Source organism: Perognathus longimembris, chromosome 23, assembly GCF_023159225.1.
Source record: "Perognathus longimembris pacificus isolate PPM17 chromosome 23, ASM2315922v1, whole genome shotgun sequence".
Lineage (NCBI taxonomy): Eukaryota > Metazoa > Chordata > Mammalia > Rodentia > Heteromyidae > Perognathus > Perognathus longimembris.
In genome coordinates this window covers 26,753,727-26,778,129 of record NC_063183.1, presented here as the reverse complement: position 1 = coordinate 26,778,129, position 24,403 = coordinate 26,753,727, and the positions used below count along the sequence as shown (strand labels likewise).

The following is a 24,403-nucleotide window of genomic DNA, read 5'->3' as shown; positions in this document are numbered from 1 at the left end:
CTTTTCTTTAGGATTTAGATTGAGGAGTTAAGGAATGAGGGCAAATATTAGTGGTAAGTCTGGAAGGGAAAAGAAACAATGGGTTCTGGCCAGCTCTTAACACTTTTAATGCCCCTGAGCAGGTTTTCATATGGACAAAAGTTTTCAGCTCCTTTGTGTAAGTTGCAAGGAATGTGATTGCTGGGTCATATGGTAAGATTATGTTCACTTGGGTAGGAAACTGCCAACTGTCTTCCAAAGTAGCTCTGCCATTTTGCATTCCCACCAGCAGTGAGAGTTTCTGTTGCTCAGCATTTTGTGTGCCTTTGTGTTGTCAAGATTTCAACCAAGGGAAGAGGGGGAATGTGCTTCCTTGTTTGACAGATGATTTTGGGGGGAGGGACATCTTTTCAGATGCTTTCTTGCCACCTGAATATCTCCTTTGATGAGGTTCCTCTTAAATTCCTTGCCCATTTTTCAGTGAGATGGTTTACTTCATTAGTATTAAGTTTTTGGCATATTTTGGATAGCAAGACTTTCTCAGGCCTTTCACAAATATATTTCCTCAGTTTGTGGCTTGCCTTTTCATTCTCTTACTGTCTTTCCACAGAGTAGTTTTAAAATTCTAACGAAATCTAACTTATCCATATTTCCTTCCTGAATGTCTTTGCTATGAGGTCTAAAAGTTATCTCCAACCCCAAGATGCTCTCAGGTTTGCTTTTTTTCTCCTATGTTACTTTCTAGGATTTTTGCATTTTATATTTAGGCCTACGATTCACTGTGTTAGTCTTACCATTGATTTGCCCAAAATAATCTTGAGAGAACAACTTAAGAAAGATTTATTTTGGCTCATGATTACAGAGGGTTTAGTCTATGGTTGCTTAGCCCCATGAGCTTGGAGAGAACAGTACGGAAATGAGAGTAATGGGTGAAGGAGAATTAAGTAGTCCCCTTGGTGACAGAAAACATAAGGAAAGGGGAAGTTTTGAGGGGTAGAGGGCTGGTTCTCGATACCCTCTTAAACATAGCTCCTTACTACTTTCAAATACTTTTCTGCTCCTTCTGTCTATCCTGTTTTAATGAGGGTACATCAAAGCCTCTTTAATAAGGAAATTGTTCTTATTTTCATTACTATAAAAGCAAGGACATCAACAGCATAAACAGATGAAAGCACCCATAGCCCACAGTAAACACATGCACACTAGGAGATACAAAGTGGGAGACATGAGAGACATGAGTGAGTTTAAGCAGAGATTCTATAAGGTGGTGGTGGTGCCCGGGCTCCCCGGTAGTGGGAACGGCTTGAGACAAGGCAAGGAAGGGAAGCCAGCAGGTTGTGTGTGTGTGTGTTTCGTGGACTAGCTACTGATGGTAGGAATGGTTCATCTAAGAGACTGAACCAAATGGAGCTGATTAAATGGCAGGAGACATGGGAAGGGAGGAAGAGGAAGCAAGCTCAAGGGGAGAAGTGATGACAAACTCAAGTTACAATCGCATGTGTGGGTTGGTCAGGAAGAGGAAATGGCTTCAACGAGCCTGAAGACCACAGACTGAGATTAGAGAGCCTGGGACCTGGGGCCAACAAGAAGCATGTGAAGCAGCTAGAGTAAAAAAAAAAAAAAAAAGTTAAAAATGTGTGTACTGCACGGCAAAGTGTCCCAGTGGCTTTTCCACTGGGCAGAGTTCATGGAGGGGAGACTGTTAGTAGTTCTCAGTTCTTCCAAGCTCCAACCCTCAACTAACTGTAAGAAGTTCTTTGTTTAAAAGAAAAATCATATGTTTGCTTGGCAATTTAAAAAACTCAATATATTGTTTTATTGGATTTGGAGACATGTCAAGGGCTCCATAATTATAGAGATGAAGTTCTTGCTTGATTTGCATGAGTACTTACCATTTTCTCAGGAGTTATGGTAGGAATTGTTACTCTCTCCCCTAATTATCTCCCTTTAGCTGCCAATCAGGTAGCAAGTCTCGCCAAATAAAACCATTTCCACACGACTGTACTTCTCTACCCCAGCATCACTAAGCTAGTATTTGCTGTGAAGTGTGGACAGGAGACTGCAGTATTGACCTTACTAGGAGTAAACCTCTCCTTGTTTTTTTCACTACAAGCTCACACCCAGAGATAATTTTCAGTGGCTTGTGAGATTATACAAAATGTTTATTTCCTTTACATTTGCCTCATTTTCCAAATATTAACTCCATACTTTGGTTAAGTTGTAAAGAAGGACAAGTGTGCTCAAGATTATTAGAGTTATGATCCAGAAAATCTAAGAGAATCCTCTTAAGCCACAAAATTCACAGTGACTTGGCAATGCCTTTTAGTCTCTCTCAAGAGAAAATCTCCAGTAATCAAGTTGCTCATCTTAAACAGATGCTTGAGGAACAAAAAGCTCTATAGGTGGATCTGTAGAGTTGCATTTTAAAATAGGTCACTTAGCACTCCTACTCCCCAAAGCAGAGATTTCCTACTTCCTTTCAATGTAGGGACTCTTCCATGTATTAGAAAGAAATGCAATTTTGAAAGATATCTGAGAACTGAGATATGAGACCCAAGGTGTACGTCCCATGCGTGGGAAAAACTCAGCTACCTGGGAAGAATGGAGAAAGTAGCCAGAATGTACTAATGGCAAAATCCAAATGCAAACAAGGTGCCTTCTCTCCTTCAGTGTTTATCTTCACCCTGCATGCTCAGGGTCAACTGATGAGAGCCCATTTTCCTACAGCCTGATGCTGGACCTTCTATTCATTGGCCCAATACTTACTAAGCACCTGTTGTGAGACCCTTCACTATGCTTCACCTCTGAGATGAAAGGCATGGATGAGCCAGAGGTCCTACCCTGAAGAGACTTGGGAGCTAAGAGGAGATGGAGCCATCCCAACCCCACAAATCAGCAGAGCATTTCTGGCACTGAGATAGGTCATGACAGAGGACAGAGAGTTCCTGCTATAGTTTGAGTATGGCTTGTCTGCCCTGAAACTCGTGGTGAAATTTGATTGCTGTTGTGGTGGTCTTGGGAGGTAGGACTACATTAGTTACTGCAAGACTGGGTTGCTAAAAAGTGAAGCAATCCCTCCTCACATTGTCCTGTTGTGTGCATTCACTTGTCGTCCCTTCTACTTATTGCCATGATTTGAAGGAGTCTAGTCTTCACTAGCACCACGTTTGGGGCTTCCTAGCTTCCAAAGCCATGAGCCAGGCTCTAGTATAGTGCCTATAATCTGAGCTGGTTGGGAGGCTGAGATCAGAAGGATCACACTTTGAGGCTAGCCCAGACCAAAAAGTTCACAAGACCCCTTCTCAACCCGTAGCTGTGTACAGTGATACACATCTGTCATCATAAACTACTTGGGAGGCTGAGATTGGGAAGAGCACAGTTCCAGGCCAACCAAGACAGAGTCTGCAAGTCTCCCATTCAAGGGAGGGAAGCTGGCAGCCACCTGTCATGGGAAGCCTTAATCCAGGAGCACATTTGGGATAGGCAACAAGACCCTAGCTCAAAAATAACCTCTGCAAAAATGATCTGGAGATATGGATCGATTGTAGAGTGCCTACCTAGCAAGTAGAAAGCCCTGAGTTCAAACCCCAGTACCAAAAGAAAAAGAAATTACCCAGTCTTGGGTATTTGGTTACAGAAAGCAGACTAAGGTTCTGATTCTGCTTGGTAGAAGAGGGTAGGGAGAAGAGAAAGTCAATAATCATTTGCACTGATTTTTGCACTGACACATTTGCACCTATTTTACCAAGTAAATCTCAGGAGTAAATCGCAGGGATGAGAGATAAGGGGTAGGAAGGCAGAGAGAAAAGCAATCCAGAAGGCCATATGGAGAGAAGGACCCAGAAATGAAAAGGGAATCCATCTCTGAGCCTGTTCTGCCAAAATATTAAACAGAGAACTGAACTTTATTAATCTAATTCAGGAGGGGGTAGGTATAGTAGGCAGGATTTGAAGATGACCCCTAAGATCCCTATACATACAACCTGTAGAGTGCCTTACCCTTAAGAATGGGTAGAATGTGTGAATATGATGCAATTCCATGCCCACAATAATGTAACAAGCCAACAAAAAGGTAAAACAAGCCCATCATAATGTAAAAAGCCAAGTGTTTTGTTTTTTTTTAATCAAGGCCCCAGACCTAATCAAATGAGCCCTAAAAAGAAAGTATAGCTTTCCCAGAAGTTGCGGCCATGGGACAGGAACGGCTAGGAGTTTGCAACTCAACACCTTGATTTGATCTGGTGGAGACCCTGAGCAGAGCAAATGATACATTTACATTGGTTTAAGCTACTACTAAATTAGTGATAATTGCACAATTGAACAAATATAGAGGGCAAAGGAGGGGGGGGTAAGTGTGGAAGTGAAATGTAAATGCTAGAGCTGTAGAATAAGCTAGAAGCAGGGAAGCATGTAGCCAGAACTGCTGGACTATAAAGTCCTATAAAGAAGCCTAACCCTCCCCTTCAGAGGCACTGCCTTGAATCCCCTGGTGGAATTCAAACCCAAGTCCTTCCCTTTGGAAGAGAAGGGCTCAAATGAGCTGTCTTTGGGACTTCTGCCCCACAGAGACTAGAGGGGAGACACGGGAATCAGAGCTGAGATGAAATTCACATTCCAAGGAAGGAAGCCAGGCAAGACATTAAAGCAAGTGTTTTAGTTATCCTAGTAAGCTTTGAATTTTAGGCTAAAGTTACTTTCTTTCTAAAACTCCTTTCTCAAAAATATAAAAGCAAATTCTCTTGACACATTCCTACTCCTTTCAAAATATTGAAAAAAACAAAAGCAGAGACAGCCCAAACTTTGTTGTCTTTCCCTTTAAAAAGTCAATATTTTGTCCTGCCCTCTTTCTTTCCTTCTCTCCCTTTCAATTTTTGGGAGGGTCACAGCAGGTATTTTGGAACTAGTGAATCATTTGGATCATTTAAAAGGATCTAGAAGAACTTTTTTTAACATCAGAAATAATTGGAGGTTATATAACATGCTCAAAAAGGAAAAGTAACCAAGAGAGAATGAGAAACAAAGGCGAAAAGAAGAGAGGAAGAAAGAAACCCTCGATCTACTTTCTTCAATCACTTCAAGGGCCAGTACTGGGGCTGGGGATATGGCCTAGTGGCAAGAGTGCTTGCCTCATATACATGAAGCCCTGGATTCGATTCCCCAGCGCCACATATACAGAAAATGGCCAGAGGTGGCGCTGTGGCTCAAGTGGCAGAGTGCTAGCCTTGCACAAGAAGAAGCCAGGGACAGTGCTCAAGCCCTGAGTCCAAGGCCCAGAACTGCACCACACCCCCCCACCAAAAAGGCCAGTACTGGGGCTTTAACTCAGGGCCTTGTAATCTCAGCTTTTTGCCACATCTCCAGTCCTGCATTTTTCTCTTCAGGCTGGCTTCATACTTGATACCTTAGGTCTCAGCCTCCTCAGTAGCTAGGATCACAGGCGTAAGCTACCAGCCCCTGGCCCATTTTTAATGATCAAGTTATCTTTATGAAATTACAAAGTATATTGAGCAATACGATATTGAGTTCCTATGCTACGGGGAAGAAATGACATAGTATTACTGTCACATGCACACATGGAAGCACATTCCATGCTTTTTGAGAAGAATAAAAAGTGACTATATGTGGCATGATTGGTCCAGCAAAAATGTTATTGCCCAGGACAAGGAAAATCACCTAGAATCCAGGTGCCCACACATGAGCCCATCTTTGAAGCAAGGATGCGCTTCCCTCAGTGGAGGCTCATTCCTCAGAGGAATGAGGAAGAGAGGGCTGAGGGCAGGCAGATATGAAGGAAGGCAGACAAAGACTGAGGACAGTGGAAAAGTCTGGGCATGATTATGCAGCAATAAGACCAGTTGGGTTCAAGGAGGGACTCACAACAGGAAGCAGGAAAAGTGTTTGGAATAAGCAACTAACTGAAAGGCTTTAATTGTCGAATCTAGACTTGTTATATTCAATGGAAAGCTGCTAGAGGATTTTGTATCAAATTTTTCTTTGAAACGTGTTTCATGAAGAGATTCACAAATGGTAGTATTTGATTTGGAATGGGCAGCAGAAGGCCTGATGAAAATGTATGACAAAAGTGATAAGGCTTGGGGCAATGGCAGTAGAAAAGGTGAGGCTAGGAAGGCATTCAAAACATAGTACATAGAAAAATCAACTGGATCTGGGGCTGCTCAAGGGACCCTGCTTACTTAGTGGAGGATGATGAACCCAAGAATCTCCCTGTCTTTTTTCAGAAGACTATAATTATTGTGGGTTTACTCTGATATTCTTGAAGAACTAGCTCATGACTAGTTGAGAATAGCAAAAATTAAAGTATTAGTCACATCTGGAGCAGAGCATTATAATAGCATGAAAGACCTACTCGAGGGGTACATACAAGCCAAATTATAAAGATGCTTGTTGGGTGCAAATTGGTACCAGAAGGTGCTACTTAAGCCCTGAATTTCCACAGGCTTCCATATATTTGCTGGTCCCCAGGGATAAGCTTGCAGTTACCTCCTTTTGGAAATAGTGCCTCAAAAGAGGAGCATCCTGTGAGGTGTGATTAAGCTAGTCTCACTTTCACCCCAGTTTCATGCCAGGTTGCCAATGTCCTTGCCTCCTCTTTGTAGCACTTGTAAATCAGATTGATTCCCTGCCTGCTGTCTGTGCCTAGAAATTAGAGACATGGAGGAGATAGACACACCAGGGTTAAGAACTAGTATCTAATGACCTCTGTAGTACAAGTATCTCTGCTCAAAATAAAGTGCTTGCAACAGTCAGGACTCAGAAGTTCACTGTTCAATTAGAGAGTAGATAGGAGGAACATGTCCTGGGAAATGGCCCCTGCCTTTCCCTCCCTTTGTTTTGTTTTGTCTCATGGTGACTTTCTGTACATTCTGATTGTTTTAAAGTGCTGGTAAGCACTTGCTTGAATTATACTCCAAGGAGATCTGGGTCCGGAGAAGCTAGGATTGAGTTCCCAATGGGCATTTTCATCTTGTGAATATCTATCCACATGCCACTATTGGTGGTTGAATCATTTTTCCTCACATTCCCCCCTAGTATGACCCACATGTCACAGGAAACTGTGGTTGGCTGTAGTGATGAAAAAGGGAACATATTCAGACCCTAATATCTTAGAGGCTGTGGCATGGTGAAGATAAAAACCCACACTTAGGAGACCTGGGTTCTAGTTGATGTTTTAAAGGTTAATAACCTGAGAAAATCACATTATCTCCCATGTTTTGACAGGCCCAGGCACCATACAACAATGATGGCACTAACCACACAGGCCTTTTGGGGTATCCTAAACATGATAAGATAATGGGTGCACAGGTAATCAGTTGCTTGCTGTACAGTACCTACTGGTGCTAATAATGTATGACATTTACTGAAGATGATGTATAGCACCTATTGTTATCGATGTACTGTTGCTGATGTATGACATCTACTAGTGCTAGAGTACACTACCTACTAATGCTGGCTAAATAATTTGAGCCCTATTATTGCTTCCTATCTTCAACACTGCTCTGGGCGATGCTTCAGTACAGAAAGAGAAGAGTGAATAGTCTCGAGGGCTAAAGGGCTTGGGAAATATTATTGATTGAATGCTTTTATGCTCCATTCTCCTTTAATCCAAATATTAAAATTTCACTCCCAGTGGTATCTGGAAAATGGGGCCTTTAGTAAGTAATTAGGCCATGAGGGTTTGAACCCCTGTAAGAAGAGACCCCAGAGAACGCTAGCTGTCTCTCTACCATGTGACGCTAAAAAGAAAGTTTACAATGAGAAAGAGGTTCCTCCCCACGGTCTGCCCTGTTGGCTCCTGACCTCAGACTTCCAGCCTCCAGAACTGTGAGAAGTAAATGTCTGTTGGTTAAGCTATTAATTCTTTGATTTTATAATAGCAAGTGAACTGCTAAGTCAAGGGGTGGTTGATCTGCTTGTGAAGGATTGATTATCCCCTTAACAGATGACCTCAGCTTCCCTTTACTCTTTCTTTTTAAGATCCGATTCAGTGCTTTCTCCACATCAAGTACTACTCTGGATATTCTCCAATGTCTCCCTTTCCCTTTTGAGTGCTGGAGTTATAAGGCACTTGTGCTAAGACTATGTTTAGTAGGCCCTGAAGACTGTTACACATAGCCATGGGGGCTTGTGTAGAGTTCTTAAAAAAAAAAAAAAAAAAAAAGGCCATGGGAATATGGCCTAGTGGCAAGAGTGCTTGCCTCATATACATGAAGCCCTGGGTTCAGTTCCCCAGTACCACATATGTAGAAAATGGCCAGAAGTGGCGCTGTGGCTCAAGTGGCAGAGTGCTAGCCTTGAGCAAAAGGAAGCCAAGGACAGTGGTCAGGCCCTGAGTTCAAGACCCAAGACTGGCAAAAAAAAATAAAAAAGGAAAACAGTACTTTCTGTATTGTCTTAAATGCTTTACTATTGCATCCTCTCAGAAGGTAAGGGATGATTCCGGATGTCAAGCTAGGAAGTACCCTCTAGAGCTCTGGGGTCTATAAAATGCCTTGGGAAAGAAGTTTTCAAGTGTGGACTCCATTTGGTACAGATTAAAAAAATTCCATTAGTCTGTGAGCTCCTTGAAGGTAGAAGTCATGTTTTGAACCATCTTTAATGTCTCCCATATAGCACATAATGGACACCTCTGCATCTTTGTGGAGTAAATATCCATTTCAAGTGTCTGCTCAAAGATAGAAAACTTGGAGAAAACTTGGCCGGGCACCAGTGGCTCATGCCTGTAATCCTAGCTACTCAGAAGGCTGAGCTCTGAGGATCCTGGTTCAAAGCCAGCATGGGCAGGAAAGTCCAAGAGATGCTTATCTCCAATAAACCACCAGCAAACCAGAAGTGGTGTTGTGGCTCAAAGTGGTTAAAGCACTAGTCTTGAGCTGAAGAGCTCAGGGACAGCACCCAGACCCAGAGTTCACGCCCCATGACTTACAGGGGGAAAAAAGAAAAAAAGAAAGAAAGAAAGGAAAAGAAAAAGAAAACTTGGAGCTAATGATTCCTAGGACCTGACACCACCAAGCCTGGGCATGGACAGTTCTCAAACTCAGGTTTTACCAATGAGTTTCTGACAGTGAAAGTTCTAGGGGAGCATCAACCAAAAGAAATGGATTCCAAGTATATTCTAGAAACCTGGGTCCAATTGAAATGGTCCATTCCAGATTTTGTAGGTAGAGGCCAGAGGGGTCGGGTTGGAGGTGTATGCTGTCCTCAGCTAGCTTGTTGCTGCACATAGGTTCACTTCATCCATGCCTCGTCTCCCCAGGAAAGGGAGGGGGCCCCGACATTGGAAGGCAGCCACAGGAGCTCGAAGTCACCAAGACTTAGCTTGTTGGTGCACATAGGTTTACTTCATCCATGCCTCATCTCCCCAGGAAAGGGAGGGGGCCTCGACATTGGAAGGCAGCCACAGGAGCTCAAAGTTGCCAGGACTTCCCCTCCAGCTTGTGTGCTGAGGAGACTCAGATGTTGGCCTCAGCTCTTCGGCTGAACTCGGCAGATTGGCCCATGAAAACTTCAGTTTTGAGACAAAGGAAAGGATCCAGGAGAAAGCAACTCCTATTATCCTGGGCAGAGTACAGGTGGAAAAGCGGACTGGAAGGTGACACAGAAGCTGAAGATGGGGCTGGGGATATGGCCTAGTGGCAAGCGTGCTTGCCTCGTATACATGAAGCCCTGGGTTCGATTCCCCAGCACCACATATATAGAAAAAGCCAGAAGTGGCACTGTGGCTCAAGTGGTAGAGTGCTAGCCTTGAACAAAAAGAAGCCAGGACAGTGCTCAGACCCTGAGTTCAAGGCTCAGGACTGGCAAAAAAAAAAAAAGGAAGAAGCTGAAGATGGGTGGTGGAGAAAGGTTTAACATTTCAGACCCTCAATCTAGAAATGTTAGTAAGAAACAGCCACAGCTTAATAGACAGAAGACCAGGGGTCAGAATTCCCAGATGAAGACTGTTCATACAAAAAAAGAAAGAGGACATGGTTATAACTGACCAGCAGCTGCATGGCAAGCCATGAAAAATGGGGGGAAGACCCAAAACTTCCCAAATAATACAAATTGGAATGCCTCAAGTCCTAGCATGCTTTTTTTTTTTTTAAGTCTCAAGCTAATCAGAACTATGCTGGAGCCAAATTCAGTGAGCCACCATCTCCAAGTGTTCTCCCCAAACCACCCAGCCACTGCGTTCCTGTGTCATTGAATCCTTCAGATAAGGAAACAGTGACCTTTCAGCTGAAAACCTTACTTAAAGTACAGGTATAAGATTAGGTACTGGGGGCTGGGAATATGGCCTAGCGGCAAGAGTGCTTGCCTTGTATAAATGAAGCCTTAGGTTCGATTCCCCAGCACCACATATATAGAAAACAGCCTGAAGTAGCACTCTGGCTCAAGTGGCAGAGTGCTAGCCTTGAGCAAAAAGAAGCCAGGGACAGTGCGCAAGCCCTGAGTTCAAGGCCCAGGACTGGCAAAAAAAAAAAAAAAAAAGAAAGAAAAGAAAAGAATTGCACAAAAGATGTGGGGTGCTAGCCTTGAGCAAAAAGAAACTCAGGGACAGTGTTCAGGCCCTGAATCCTGAGCCCCAGGACTGGCAAAAAATTTTTAAATAAAAAAAAAGCACTAACAGTTTGTGAATATAAGGAACTTTAGAAAGAAATTTCCGCAAAAAAAAAAAAAGATTAGGTACTAATGTTTAATTTTAGCCACCGTTATAAACGGTGCTTGACCGGTCTCAAATTTCATTAGAGAATGAATCTATTTGTGCAAAACTACCAATAATGTAAAAAATACAAACTATATCCTGTTTTTAGTACTGTGTTCACTGTGTAATAGTACCAGTGCAACTTCAAATAACTAAATGATTGTACTTGAGCGTGTTCTCAAATGAGTAACTTTTTAAAGTGACACCACTGAAGGCTAGATTTGGGAGGAGTGTTAAAGGAATTAATCTTTTCTGTTGGGAGAGCAATTTAAGGTTTGTAGGTCAAGTTTACTTGTAAAAATGTACAAAGATTGAAAACGAGGCTGATATTTGAAAGTTTAATGTCCTAGGAACACCTAAACCAGTAACGTGAATAGCTTAATGCACTGCCAGAAGAAAATGTGAATTTTCCTTAATAGTAACAGCATTTTACTGAATTGTACAGTAGCAAATATGTAACTGGTGCTTGGGTCTTATTAAAATGAGGCAAAGTAGACCCCAGTGGTCTGATTTCTTAAATGTAGTAGATAAATATCTGCCAATAGATGTACCAAAACTTTTTTACAGAAATAGTACTAAAGATCATTCAATAGTTTTCTAATTATTATTGCCAGCCCTGGGGCTTGAACTCAGGACCTGGGTGCTTTCCCTGAGCTCTTTTGCTCAAAGCTAGTGCTCTTACCACTGGAGCCACAGCTCCACTTCTGGTTTTTTTTTTTTTTTGGGGGGGGGGGGGCTGGAGATACTCACAGGTTTTCCTGCCTGGGCAGGCTTTGAGTTGTGATTGCAGAATTCTTAACATCCTGAGTAGCTAGAATTACAGGTGTGAGCCATTGGCTCCCTAGCCCCTTAGTAGTTTTGAGGAACATTTTTGTATGACAGCACTGTTCAAGCGAGTCTGACAGTCATCTGGCCTCGCATATACCCTGACAAAGCTTGCCTAAAAGGGAGTTGTATGTGAAAGTTTTAAGTACTGAGGGAAGAAAGAGCCATGTAAACACATGTAATAAGTCTGTAGTATATGTAAAGTTTTCTTGGCTTGTATCCTACAAGGCTATTTTTAGTATGAATTTACAGAGTGTAAGACCATGGACATTTTTTGTTTTGTTTTTTTTTATGCTATGGCCTCATTTTAAAGGTCCCTGTATTTTTAGTTTGCCCTAGTGCTAACATGCCAGTCTATTCAAAATTGATTTGGTTGTATGCTATATTTCAAAGTAAATTCAAGTGTAATACATTCTGTATTATAGCTGAAGTGTTAAGCTGCTAAACACTTCCTATTTTTGAGAGCTAAAAGATGCAGTATCCTCCCACCCCACCTTTAAACCCAAAGATTAATTTTGGCTTTCACCTGGTTACAGTGTTTGGTGCTAGTGATTTCAGATTTATTTTTCATCAATACTAAGTCTAACAAGGAGGTGTTGGGGTAAGAGGCTATTTATGTAAAAGATGAAAATCCTTGCACAATCACAATTTTTTTTTTGGCCAATCTTAGGAGTAAATGTAAATGCTACAGTTACCCCTAAGCAAGTCAGAAGAATGTGGAACAATTTACAAGTTAATGTCCCATTTTCTAATTTGATACCTTAATTTTGTGTGTGTGTGCCAGTCTTGGGGATTGAACTCAAGGTCTGGGTGCTGCCCCTGAGCTTCTTTTACTCAAGTCTAGCACTCTACCACTTGAGCCACAACTCTATTTCTGGTTTTTTTGTTTGGTTGGGTTTTTTTTTTTTGTTATTGTTGTTGTTGTTCTTATTTTGATGCTTAGAGATGAGAATGTCACTGACTTTTGCCTAGGCTGGCTTTGAACCTCCATGCTCAGATCTTAGCTTCCCAAGTAGTTAGGATAACAGGTGTGACCCACCAGTGCCTGGCTAATTTGATACTTCGAGGAAATAAAACAGCTAAGTTGGGCTGGGGATATGGCCTAGTGGCAAGAGTGCTTGCCTCGTATACATGAGGCCCTGGGTTTGATTCCTCAGCTCCACATATACAGAAAATGGCCAGAAGTGGCGCTGTGGCTCAAGTGGCAGAGTGCTAGCCTTGAGCAAAAAAGGAGCCAGGGACAGTGCTCAGGCCCTGAGTTCACGGCCTAGGACTAGCCAAAAAAAAAACAAAACAAAACAAAAAAAAAACAGCTAAGTTGTGTATTTCTCCAATAAATCTGACTAAGCCAAATACTGAATACCCTAAAGGAACAAGTTTATATAATACTTAATGTACATGATATGAATTCAAAATATGAAATTAAATTTTTACACCCCCCCAAAAAAAATAAATAAAATGGTCCATTCCATTCCATCCTCCTCCTTAATTACAGTTACTCTCTGAATACATAAAACAGTTCAGCTGGGCACTGGTGCCTCATGTCCATAATCCTACTCAGGAGGTTGAGATCTCAAGATTGTGATTCAAAGCCAGCCTGGGCAGGAAAGTCTTCGAGACTCTTTTTCCAGTGAATCAGCAAGAAGGTAGAAGTAGAGCTCTGGCTCAAGTGGTAGAGTGCCAGCTGTGAGTGGAAAAAGTTATGTGAGAGTTCAAGCCCTATTACCAGGGCACACATGCACACATACGTGCACACACATACTCAGAGGTCCCCCATTTCCTAGCATCTTTACCATCAATGTTCTCCTTCTATGGATATGTAGAATTTGTGACTCTTGTTCCTCTGTAAGTAAAAGGACACAGGAGGGGAGCTGGCTAGTGGCAAGAGTACCTGCCTTGTATACATGAAGCCCTGTGTTCAATTCCCCAGCACCACATATACAGAAAATGGCCAGAAGCAGTGCTGTGGCTCAAGTGGCAGAGTGCTAGCCTTGAGCAAAAAGAAGCCAGGGACAGTGCTCAGGCCCTGAGTCCAAGCCCCAGGACTGGCAAAAAAAAAAAAAAAAAAAAGACACAGGAGTAGGTGTCACCCCTGGGGATTAAGTGTGTGTTACACAAAAAAACAGTTCCTCTTCTGCGTGGGTCTCAGGTCCTCATCTGAAAATTGTCAGAGTTAAACCAAATGGTCCTATGTGTGGACTTGTTCTTTTATAAATGAATAATCAAAACTTAAAATCCTATGCGAAAGAAGAAACTTGGGGTTCTATAGTAGTGTGAGTGACTGAAATGACAATGACCACAGAACAGAACCAAAGATGGAGGCTCATGGTCACCAAATGTGAAGATCGGGCCTTCCTAGAGCTGCCCCTGTGGGGTTCTGTACCCTGAAAGCACTATGAAAAGCCTGGCATCACCAGAAAGGATAAGAAGCTCTGCTAAAAACTTTTCACTCTTCTGTATAATGTAAACTAATAAAAAAAAAAGTTAAAACCCTAAACAACCTTTTATTATTACTAGGTGCCATGGCTCAAGCTTCCTAGCTATTTGAGAGGCTGATATTGGAGCATCTCAGTTCACTGCCAGCCTGGGAGGGTGAGGGGGAAGCTCGTGGGACTCACATCCCAACCAATGTCTGGGAAAGGTAGTGTCGTCCAAGCTATGGAGAAAGCACAAAGGCTGGACACCGTGATACACACCTTCATTCCAACAACTCAGGGAAGCACAGACAGGAAGAGCTCAGTACAAACCAGCCAGGTAATAATGCAAGTTCCAATCTTGAAAATAACCAATGATAAAAAGGGGTGGTGAGGACTGGGAAGGTGGCTCAGTGGTAGAGTGCTTGCCTAGCTAGCATGCATGAAGCCCTGGATTCAGTTCCTCAGTACCACATACACAGAAAAAGCTGGAAGTAGAGTGGTGGCTCAAGTGGTAGAGTGCTAGCCTTAAGCAAAAGAAGCTCAGGGATAGTGCCCAAGCCCTGAGTTCAAGCTCTAGGACTGGCAAAAAAAAAAAAAAAAAAAAGCAGGGGAAGGGGTGGCAAGTGGCTCAAGAATACCTGCCTAGTAAGTGTAGGGGTCTGAGTTCAAACCCCAGGATAGCCAATTTTCAACGACCCCATCAACCTCTTAAGAGATTAAAAAAAAAAAAATTCCCCCTTGCCTGTGATTCTAAGTTTGAAGTAAAGTCAGCCAGACGGTTTATTTGCCCATGTCTGTAATAATTACCATTTGAAGAGCATTGACAGTCAACAGAATTTCATTCCACATGCATTGCCTTCTTTTACATTCACACACACACACACACACGCACACACACACGCACACACACGTCTGCTCATCTGTCTCGGTTGAGGGTTTTACTGCAACTGCAGACTATCCAACACTGCTGAAGAAAGAGTGAGCTCTCCTGACTTCTGATCCTGTTCTCTTTCCCACCTCCAGATGCAGACTCCTGGGCAACATGGGAGCTAAGCTGTGAGCCTCAGCCTTTGGGCAAGCGGCCAATGACGCGAGCGCGTACACACACACACACACACACACACACACACACACACACACACACCCCTCCCCAATGAGGAGAGATCCTCTCAGTTCTTTCAGGCAGAAGCCCAGTGTGGAGAGCTGGCTCCAAGACCTTTTTGTCCTTTCCTCATCCCTTCATTTGCCCCTAGCCAGACCACTTGACTTGGAAAAGCCAGTGCAATAGTATTAGACACAGGAAATTCTCAGTCCCCATACCCTGAGGAGGAAAATCTCATTTCTCCCTCTTCAACTGTTTGGGAATGTGCTAAGACTTTAGTCACATGAGCTTGGGGATTAGAAATGCATCCTTAGTTGTTTTTGTTTGTTTTTTTTGGTCGTTTTGGGGTTTTTTGTTTTGTTTTTTTTGCCAGTCCTGGGCTCAGGGCCTGCCTGAACACTGTCCTTGGCTTCTTTTTGCTCAAGGCTAGCACTCTGTCTTGAGCCACAGTGGCCACTTCCAGCCTTTTCTGTTTATGTGGTACTGAGGAATTGAACCCAGGGCTTCATGTATGCTAAGCAAGCACTCTACCACCAAGCCACCTTAGCCTCCCTCCTTCTTTTTTTTTTTTTTTTTTTTTTTTGGCCAGTCCTGGGCCTTGGACTCAGGGCCTGAGCACTGCCCCTGGCTTCTTTTTGCTCAAGGCTAGCACTCTGCCAGTTGAGGCACAGCGCCACTTCTGGCCATTTTCTGTATATGTGGTGCTGGGGAATCGAACCCAGGGCCTCATGTATATGAGGCAGGCACTCTTGCCACTAGGCCATATCCCCAGCCCTAGCCTCCCTCCTTCGTTTTTACCATTGAGTAACTCAGATGGCCTTTGCTGTATGACCCACATATCTGCTTTCACTCTCTCCCCACCCCCGCCCTCTATGAGCCATACTGAGCTCATTTATTCATATATGGTCTCTTTGTTTCCAAGAAAAATATGAAGGTGTCTCTTGAGTGTCATAACTCAGTCACTGCATGCTATTACCATTTCAGAACAAAGAGGAGTCAAGGTAGGTGGATACATTTCATCTACAAGGAATCAGGCCTTCTCTTCTGTTTCAGCCTTGGTGATATGCAACCTGAAGCAAAGCTGAGTGAGTAGTCCTGGCCATCAAGTAGGGGCCCAGGGCTGGGGGGAGCAGCCCATAGCATCTACATCAGGGCCATGTTCCTGTTCCATAGTGTACAAAAGAGACCGGGAAAGGGAAAGTGGAGAGGTAACTAGCAGGGCCCCCTCCCTGACAGCCAGGGGTGGGAAAGGATGGGGGTACATGACCCTACTGTGATTATTTCTATAAGTCTCTTTGCCTTTTTGCTTGAGAACTGGAACCTTCATTTTCCAGAAAGATAGTTCTACCCTCTTGTGACTTAGAAGATGGCAGGCTTTTGTATACCACCTCTGTCCCTTCTGGACTGTGTGTTCTTTGGGTTTTATTATCCTCTCTGAACCCCTGTATTCCTATTGGTCAAATGGGAATAAGAGTGCTTAATCTCATAAAGGTCCTTGTCAAAATAAAACATACCATCTATGAAATGGCTAGCACCAACCACATCGGGCACAGTTCAGTATTGCTAGCCCCTGACTACGCAGGATGCACAGGACAGTGGACAAGTCAACTGGGTGGTCTTGGACATAGAAATTCTTACTAATGAATGTTATCACTGGTAAAGTGGGAGTGATAAAATTCCTGTTAAGACATAACATTGTACTGTAGGCACTGGCTGGTAGCTCCTCAGGAAACTTAAGATCTGAGGATCCCAGTTCCAAGCCAGCTCAGGCAGAGGGAGACTCTTATCTCTAATTAGCCAACAAATAAGCTAGCAGTAGAGGTGTGGCTCAAGCACCAGCCTTGAGCAAAAGAGCAGAGCATGAGACCCTGAGTTCAAGCCAACCCCCCCCATCTCTGTCTCTCTGTCTCTGTTTCTCTCTCTTCCTCCCCCCTCTCTCTCAATCGCTCTCTCTCTCATACACACACAGGCATGCACATGCATATACACATACACCAAAATATAACATTTTAGAGCACTGAATAACAACCATGAAGTGCTGCATTATAATTATGCTCCTTTTAGAAAACACTAGCAAGAGCCAAGAGGCTAGCAAAGAATCAGGTAGATATCCTTAGGTCAGAGTCAGTGGCTGAACCTGGGTCACAGCAGGAGATGTCAGTGGGTTCTAACAAGAAGAGTTAGGATGAGGCTGCCATCGTGGGGGGGGGGGGCAGAGACTGATACCCTAAGGCATGGGGTAGGATGCTCAGGGAAGACATGGCACCTGTCAAGAGACACATCCCTCTACACACCGTTATTTGCTGTGTGTTCCACAGCCTTCGATCCTAGCAGCTGTCATGATGAGTTTGAAGGCCTTGCTCACCAGTTCAGGCTGCTAGGCAGAGCTCTCCAGATACCACAAGGAGGGAAGCAATACCTGAGAGCAACACATCTTCACAGGTGACAGCAAAAGGCCCAGGAGCATGAGAGCATTTCTTGGGGGGTGGGGGGGGAGGGAGAGAAAAGACTTTTGTCTTTCTAGCTGTAGAAGTCTGTTTTCAGTCATCCTGGGCTGTCTAGTGATCCACAGACTCGTAGTGTGGCCTAGGGTACACCCTTCTTTTCACAGCAGTTGTAGTTGCCACTGACAGTTCTCCCCAGAACCAGCTCACAGCACTCTCCAAAGAAAGACATGACTAGTTGCACTCTGTGCCGCCTGAACCCTCGAACTTACATCATTGTTCAGCCTGGAATGTACTCCCCACCCACCTAACTCCCACGATGCCCAGCTCCATTCCCAACTCTTCTATTCTGCCCTCCAAAACCTCTAGCCCACATCCAAACTCGTGGTTATAGAGCCATTTCCTTCCCCAGACAACTCTATTCTGTCTTTGTTATTTGAAATTTTTTCTTCATGAATATTGGTTTCCTCTGTTCTTGTTTCTGTTGGGAAGTCAGTCTCAGAGATCTTTCAGAGCTGTGGTAGAGCACTTGTCTACCAAGTCCGAGGTCCTGAGTTCAAAGTCTGAGTTTAAAGTCTAGTATCTCCAAACACAATTTTAAAAAAGCAGTTCTCTTGGGTTGGGAATGTGGCTTAGTGGTTGAGTACTTGCCTAGCGTGCATGAAACCCTGGTTTCAATTCCTCAGCACCAAATAAACAGAAAAGGCCAGAAGTGGCACTGTGGCTCAAGTGGTAGAACACTAGCCTTGAGCTAATGTTCTCAAGGACAGCTCAAGGACAGTGCCTAGTTTGAGTTAAGCCCCAGTACTGGACAAAAAAACAAAACAAAACAAAACCTTTCTCATACCCAAGCTCATCAACTCCCCTCATTCCCTCTTTCACAGGAGTCATTTCCAGCTTTAAGCCAAGCAACAGCTTCATTGAGGGGACACACACACACACACACACACACACACACACACACACACACACACACACACACACCCTGACCCCTCTAGCTCTTTAGCTCATGACCTGGAAATAAAAGCATAAACTCAAGCCTTCCAGAATCTTTCACTTAATCGTCCCTGTCCACATTACCCAACATTCCCTACTCCTTCCCCTCTACATCCATCACTAGTCCTCTCAGCTCTTTATACACACCATAAACATTCTCCCTCCATCTGGAACATACTTCCTTCCCTCCAACACCCCTCCCAACACATATATTCACAGGGCATGTATGCCTGGCCCACACATACTTGTCTTGTGTTGTCTAGATTATCTCATTGAACACTGACCTCCTCCCAAGTAGGAAATGGGAAATAAAGACTCAAAATGACCTGGTGCCTGTGGCTCATAACTGTAATACCTAGTCAAGGGGCTGAGATCTGAGAATTAGCCAGCCTGAGCAGGAAAATTCATGAGACTCTTATCTCCAATTACCCACCAAAAATCTGGAAGTGGAATTGTGGCTCAAGTGGTAGAATACTAGCCGTTAGGGAAAATATGAGGCACAGTGCCCAGGCCCTGAGCTCAAGCCCCAGGACTTGAAAAAAAAATTCAAAAGATTTTATAGACTCTACTTGCTTTTTAGGAAGCTTATTTTCCTCTTCCAGTTTAGTTTTAGCAGCTTCTAATCTTTTGATTTTTCTGAGACATTATTATGCTGCATGATAAAAGAGTACTGGTTGGGAAAGTACTAAGAAGGAAGTACTAAGGGAACAGTCTAACAGAAAACCAGTAAACAGAGGTAGATAGAATGTGGTCCCTGGAGCTACTGTTGAAAAAATCAATGAATTTCATACTAGAAGACTTAAAATGTATTCTCTACGCTGATCATCTTTGTCATACAACATCTGTGCTTGATGTTATACTTCTATTTCCTTTGTTGTATGATTTCCTTCCTAAAATGACTAATTACAACCTTAGAAGAACTACAACTCTACATAAAGATTTCTCTATGCTTCCTAAGCCATAAAAAAGAGGGCTCCTATCTTCTGCTTTTATACTTTCTGGACAAATACCTTCACTTCAGTGTACTAACTCCTCATCCTTAGACAATGGTTTTGAGTGGGTAAAGGAGTTGGGACCCTATTCAAAACCTAGGTATAACTGGCAGGACTTTCTTTTACCAGGCATGACTTTTTCATCCTTTGTCCCTGGATTTAAACAGCCCTTCCTCTCTCAATCTTGTAACTTGATGTTAAAAGAAGGAAAAGAAAACAAAAAAGCAGGGGGAGAGAGGAGGTATGAGCCAGGCACCATTGGCTCACGCCTGTAATCCTAGCTACGCAGGAGGCTGAGATCTGAGGATCTTGGTTTCAAGCCTGTCTGGGCAGAAAAGGCCCCATGAGACGCTTATCTCCAGTTGACCATTCAAAAACTGGAAGTGGCTCAAATGGTCGAGAGTGCTAGCTTTGAGCACAAAGAGGCTCAGATGCATTGCCCAGGCCCCGAGTTCAAGCCCCACAACTGACCAAAAAAGAAAAAAAAAGGAAGTATGAAAAGAGAGCATTTTTGCTTTCTCAGTTTACCTTCTGATTTTAATGCCCAAGTCTTTTTTATATTTGTTCAAAAGATAGTGTCTTTTTTCCCTATCTCATCTATCTAGCCATATTATTCATAAATATGCCAGTGTCCACCCCTCTCTTCCTTCCTCATCAGGTAGAGGTCTTATTTCACGACAGTTAAGTATGACTCTGAGACTTAGACTAGACACTAAGATATAGACAGTTAATTAATTGTGGGACTTCCTTTGAGGAAAAGAATACATCCTTTGCCCTCTTCATTCTTTCTGCTGGCTGAAGGGAACAGAAGATCCCTGAAGTTTGGGCAGCCATACTAGATCATGAGCTGGATTCCCAGCATCTAGATCCACTTGTCCAGTGCTGGGGGGCTTCTTCTGAACCTTGGACTTTGGTTTAAACTTCTAAGGCTTACAGTTTTCTGTGGCATGTGACCACATCCACCTGATTAAACACATCTGCTTTAGAGACGTCCCTGTATTCAACACTGCAGGGGAGGCAAAGGCTTGTAGCACTTAGACACACACTTGGGCGAGATGGTTCTGTGTGGGGATACAGGAAGCACAGACCTTGGCAGGACCATGTGGGCAAAAGAGGGGTTGTGGTGGGAGGCAGGGAATGTAACTCCAGACTGAAGAGGGTGAAGATTTTATCCTGTGACAAATAGACTTTTCCCCCAATAGGACTTGTCCAAGGACACGCAGCCAGAAAGTAGCAGACCCCATTTCAGTCCTCCTGATAGACACCAGGTCCGGCAGTACCTCACAGTCCTGGGCTGCCTCCCAGACAACTCAGAGCAGAGGCAGCAGAGGCGTGGCAACCAGGAAGCCATACTGTGCTTCCAACCCCGATCACACCCTCACAGCTCCAAGAAGAGCCTTTCGGATCTGCCAGAAATCTGGGATCCAGCTCTACCTTCAATTTAAGGACACTTCCTAGGTCTCTTCTTACAAGACTGCAGTAGCCAGGACACTGTTCTCCTTTCTAGAAAGAGCAGAGTCCCAGGTACCGTGCCGGCTGCTTTATACATATCATTTACTGACCTAATTTATTGCCTCCCTGGAGTGGGGAGGGGGGGATGTAATTTCTACCTCTGCTTGGAGAAATGAAGCCATCCATTCAAACTTGCTTGATGGCCAAGTTGATGTACAAAGCATGGTTGTTGAACACAAAAAGCCACATTCTTAGCACCATACTGTTTAGTTTTCCCAGTCACTGCCTGGTTTCTGTTCGCGGTTCTGTTCCCGTGGTCACCGATTAACAAAGTATTCATTCAGTCAGGCTCAAGTGGTGAAGCACCTACTCCTTAAGTGTGAAAGCCCTGCATTCCAACCTCAGTGCTGCTATTAAAAAGTATTCAAGTTTAAGAACAATACAATAATTCCAACTATTTCTGTTAACTCCTGACTTGAAGGACTTACCTGGGTTGGTGAGCTGTCAAGAAATAAGACCACCTGACAGGTTCCAGTTGGGTACAATCCCTACAGCCATGACTTGTGTCCCATCTTGCAATCATATGAGCCCCACTCTGCCCATGACCCCACAAGAGTGAGTGGAGATCTCTTAGGGAGGCGACAGCACAGTCAAGAGTCCTTACAGTTACAGATTCCAGCAGGCTCTTCCATGGGGCCAGGGATACTCTGTTTCTTGTGTCCTGCCTCTGGCTATCCTGGTAGGAATGATTTGGCTAACAGTCTTTCAGGAAATAACTAGTCACTGGAAATGAAACTCCTCTCATTGCCAACCTTTGGAACATAGATTTTTGTCTGTCTACTAGGCTGCGTAGTCTCAGTAATGCGGTCTGTCCAGTGTCCCAACATGAACCACATCTCCCTACTACCACCACCAAGGTCACTGTGCTTTTTTCCACAGAAAGTCTATGGGAAACCTGAAGAGCTGAAGTCAGTAGCCGAACCTCAAAAGCATTCACTGTCCAACTCTGCAGGGCCATGCTGCACATTGCTAGGCTTTGCCCAGTCCACATGGAGCCAATCTGACACAACTTCCCTTCCTATCTGCCAAGTTCCTGCCACTCCCTTCCAAGCTCAACCTGTTTATCACCTCTATGCTCTGTCTCCTAATCGGAAGTTCAGGATGCGTTAACCAAAATGGATTATAACTACATTAGACTTGGCCTAAGTTCTAGCAGATTTTAAAGTTATTAGATATTCCTCCAGTTCCTTATAAATACTGAAATCAGTGTTCCCGTTTTCAGATGCACAACTTGAAATACCTGAGAGTTGTGAGTCATTTTCATTGTTGATAGCAAAAACAGCTTTTGTAGCTAGAAGCAGAATCTGTCAGACACAGAAGCCCTTGTGGTTCTTAAACTTTCAGACACTGAGATATGTTCCAAAGATCTAAGAAGAGCTTATACCTGTTTTTTGTCTCATGGGACTTGAACTCAGGGCCTTGGTGCTATCTCTGAGTTTTTTCCACTCAAGGCTAGTACTCTTACCACTTTGATCCACAGCTCTACTTCATTTTCTGGTGGTTAATGGGAGATAAGAGTGTCATGGAATTTCCTGCTTTGGGTGGCTTTGAACCGTGATCCTACAGTCTCAGCCTCCTGAACAGCTAGGGTTATAAGCACCCGGCTGCTTATACCTTTCTTATACCATCTTCATAGGCCAATACCTGTTATCCATAAGTGATAGGCAGTTAAGCAGTTGGATTGCATGGTTCTCAAAGGCTTCAGGGGCTTTGGCAATCCAGCAAAAAATATATGCCTTCCATGTCTCCTATATATAATGACAACCCAGCGAGAAGTAGACAGTGTACATGAAAGGCCTTAGGGACCTGTGTGTCACCGAAGTATTAGAGAAGGACACTACCAGAGTTCAGACTGGGCTTCAAACTGAGTTCAATCTATGAATAGTCACCCAAAAAACCCAAACACCTTTAAAAAAAAAAAAAGATGGTACTGGGATTTGAACTCAGGAACTTGTGAGGCAGGTGCTCTACCAGTGGAGCAACCCCCTGAACCATTTGTGGGTTGTTGTGTTGTTGGTTTTTTTTTAATAGATAATCCCCTGATTTTTTGTTGTTTGGTTTTGTGTTGGTCCTGATGCTTGGACTCAGGGCCTGGGCACTGTCCCGAAGCTTTTTTACTCAAGACTAGCACTGTGCCACTTGAGCCACAGCTCCACTTCTCGCTTCTTGCTGGTTAATTGGAAATGAGAGTCTCATGTACTTTTCTGCCAGAGCTGGCTCAAATCTTGATCCTCAGAGCTCAGCCTCCCTGAGTAGTTAGGATTACAGGCATAGCCTTCTGTTTTGACTAAGACCAGCCTCTGATAACCCATTTGCAACACCAACACCACACCACCCCTACCCCTGCCTGCCCCCAGCTTATTGAGATGGAGCCAATTTCCATATCCTCCTTCATAGCTGGGATTACAGGCTTGAGGAACTGTGCCTGGCCTAAACCTCAGCCTGTTCATTTGTAAAATAGAAAATATACTCATGCCTACCCTGCAGTGAGGTTCCTATGAGATATTAGGGTGAAATCACTTTGCAGGCCTTGTAGCTATTAGTTGTTTTTTTATTTAACCTATGTTAACTTTGTCCCAGCACTGAGAGGCAGACAGCACCTCTCCTTCCTACAGATGTGGAAAATCAAGTAAGCACTGAGGGCCAGAGGTCTAACCAGGAAAAGTATCCAGGTGCCAGTGGCTCACACCTGTAATCCTAGCTCCTCAGGAGGCTGAGATCAGAGGATCGAGGTTCAAAGCCAGCCCCAGCCAGGAAAGTCCCTCTGAGATTCTAATCTCCAATTAACCAACAGAAAACCAGAGTGGCACTGTGGCTCAAGTGGTGGAGCTCTAGCCTTGCGCTACAGACATCAGGGACAGCACCCAGGCCAGAGTTCAAGCCCCATGACCAACAAAAAAAAAAAAAATACATACATACATACATACATACATAAATAAGAAAAGTGAACTCAGACCCAGTTTCTCCGACTGCATTCTCAACTCGGATTTCCCCTGTGGCCCCAAATAGCAACATTTTTTCCCCTCTAGCAACCAGGAGACTACAGCAACACACACCTGTAGCATGCCCTCCAATTCTGGCACTGTCTACCAGGAGATAGCATCAGATCCTAGAGTTGGAGGACTGAGTCTGAGCTTTCAGAATTTCTGATGTCCAGCAGCCAATTAGGGTTCCTACATCCCCCTTGGAGGTTCAATTAATTTACTAATGTAGCTTAAAGAACTCAGAAAATAAAACTGTACTTATAGGGTTTATTACAAAAGAAATTTCAAGGGATATAAAAATAAGATATACCTAGGGTAGTGAGGTCAAGGAGGTCCCACGCAGAAGCTTCAAACCCTGTGGAGGTGGGCTACATCCACCTGCCAGACCTTGGTCTTCTCCTTCCAGCAAGTCTCCAAAAGCTCAGCTGTCCCAAAGGTGGAGCCTGG

At 43.8% G+C, this 24,403-nt stretch overlaps 1 pseudogene; it reads left to right on the top strand.

Moving 5' to 3' along the window:
- Nucleotides 1-9,826: 9,826 nt before the first annotated feature.
- LOC125340513 lies at nucleotides 9,827-11,341 on the top strand (annotated as a pseudogene).
- Nucleotides 11,342-24,403: the final 13,062 nt, after the last annotated feature.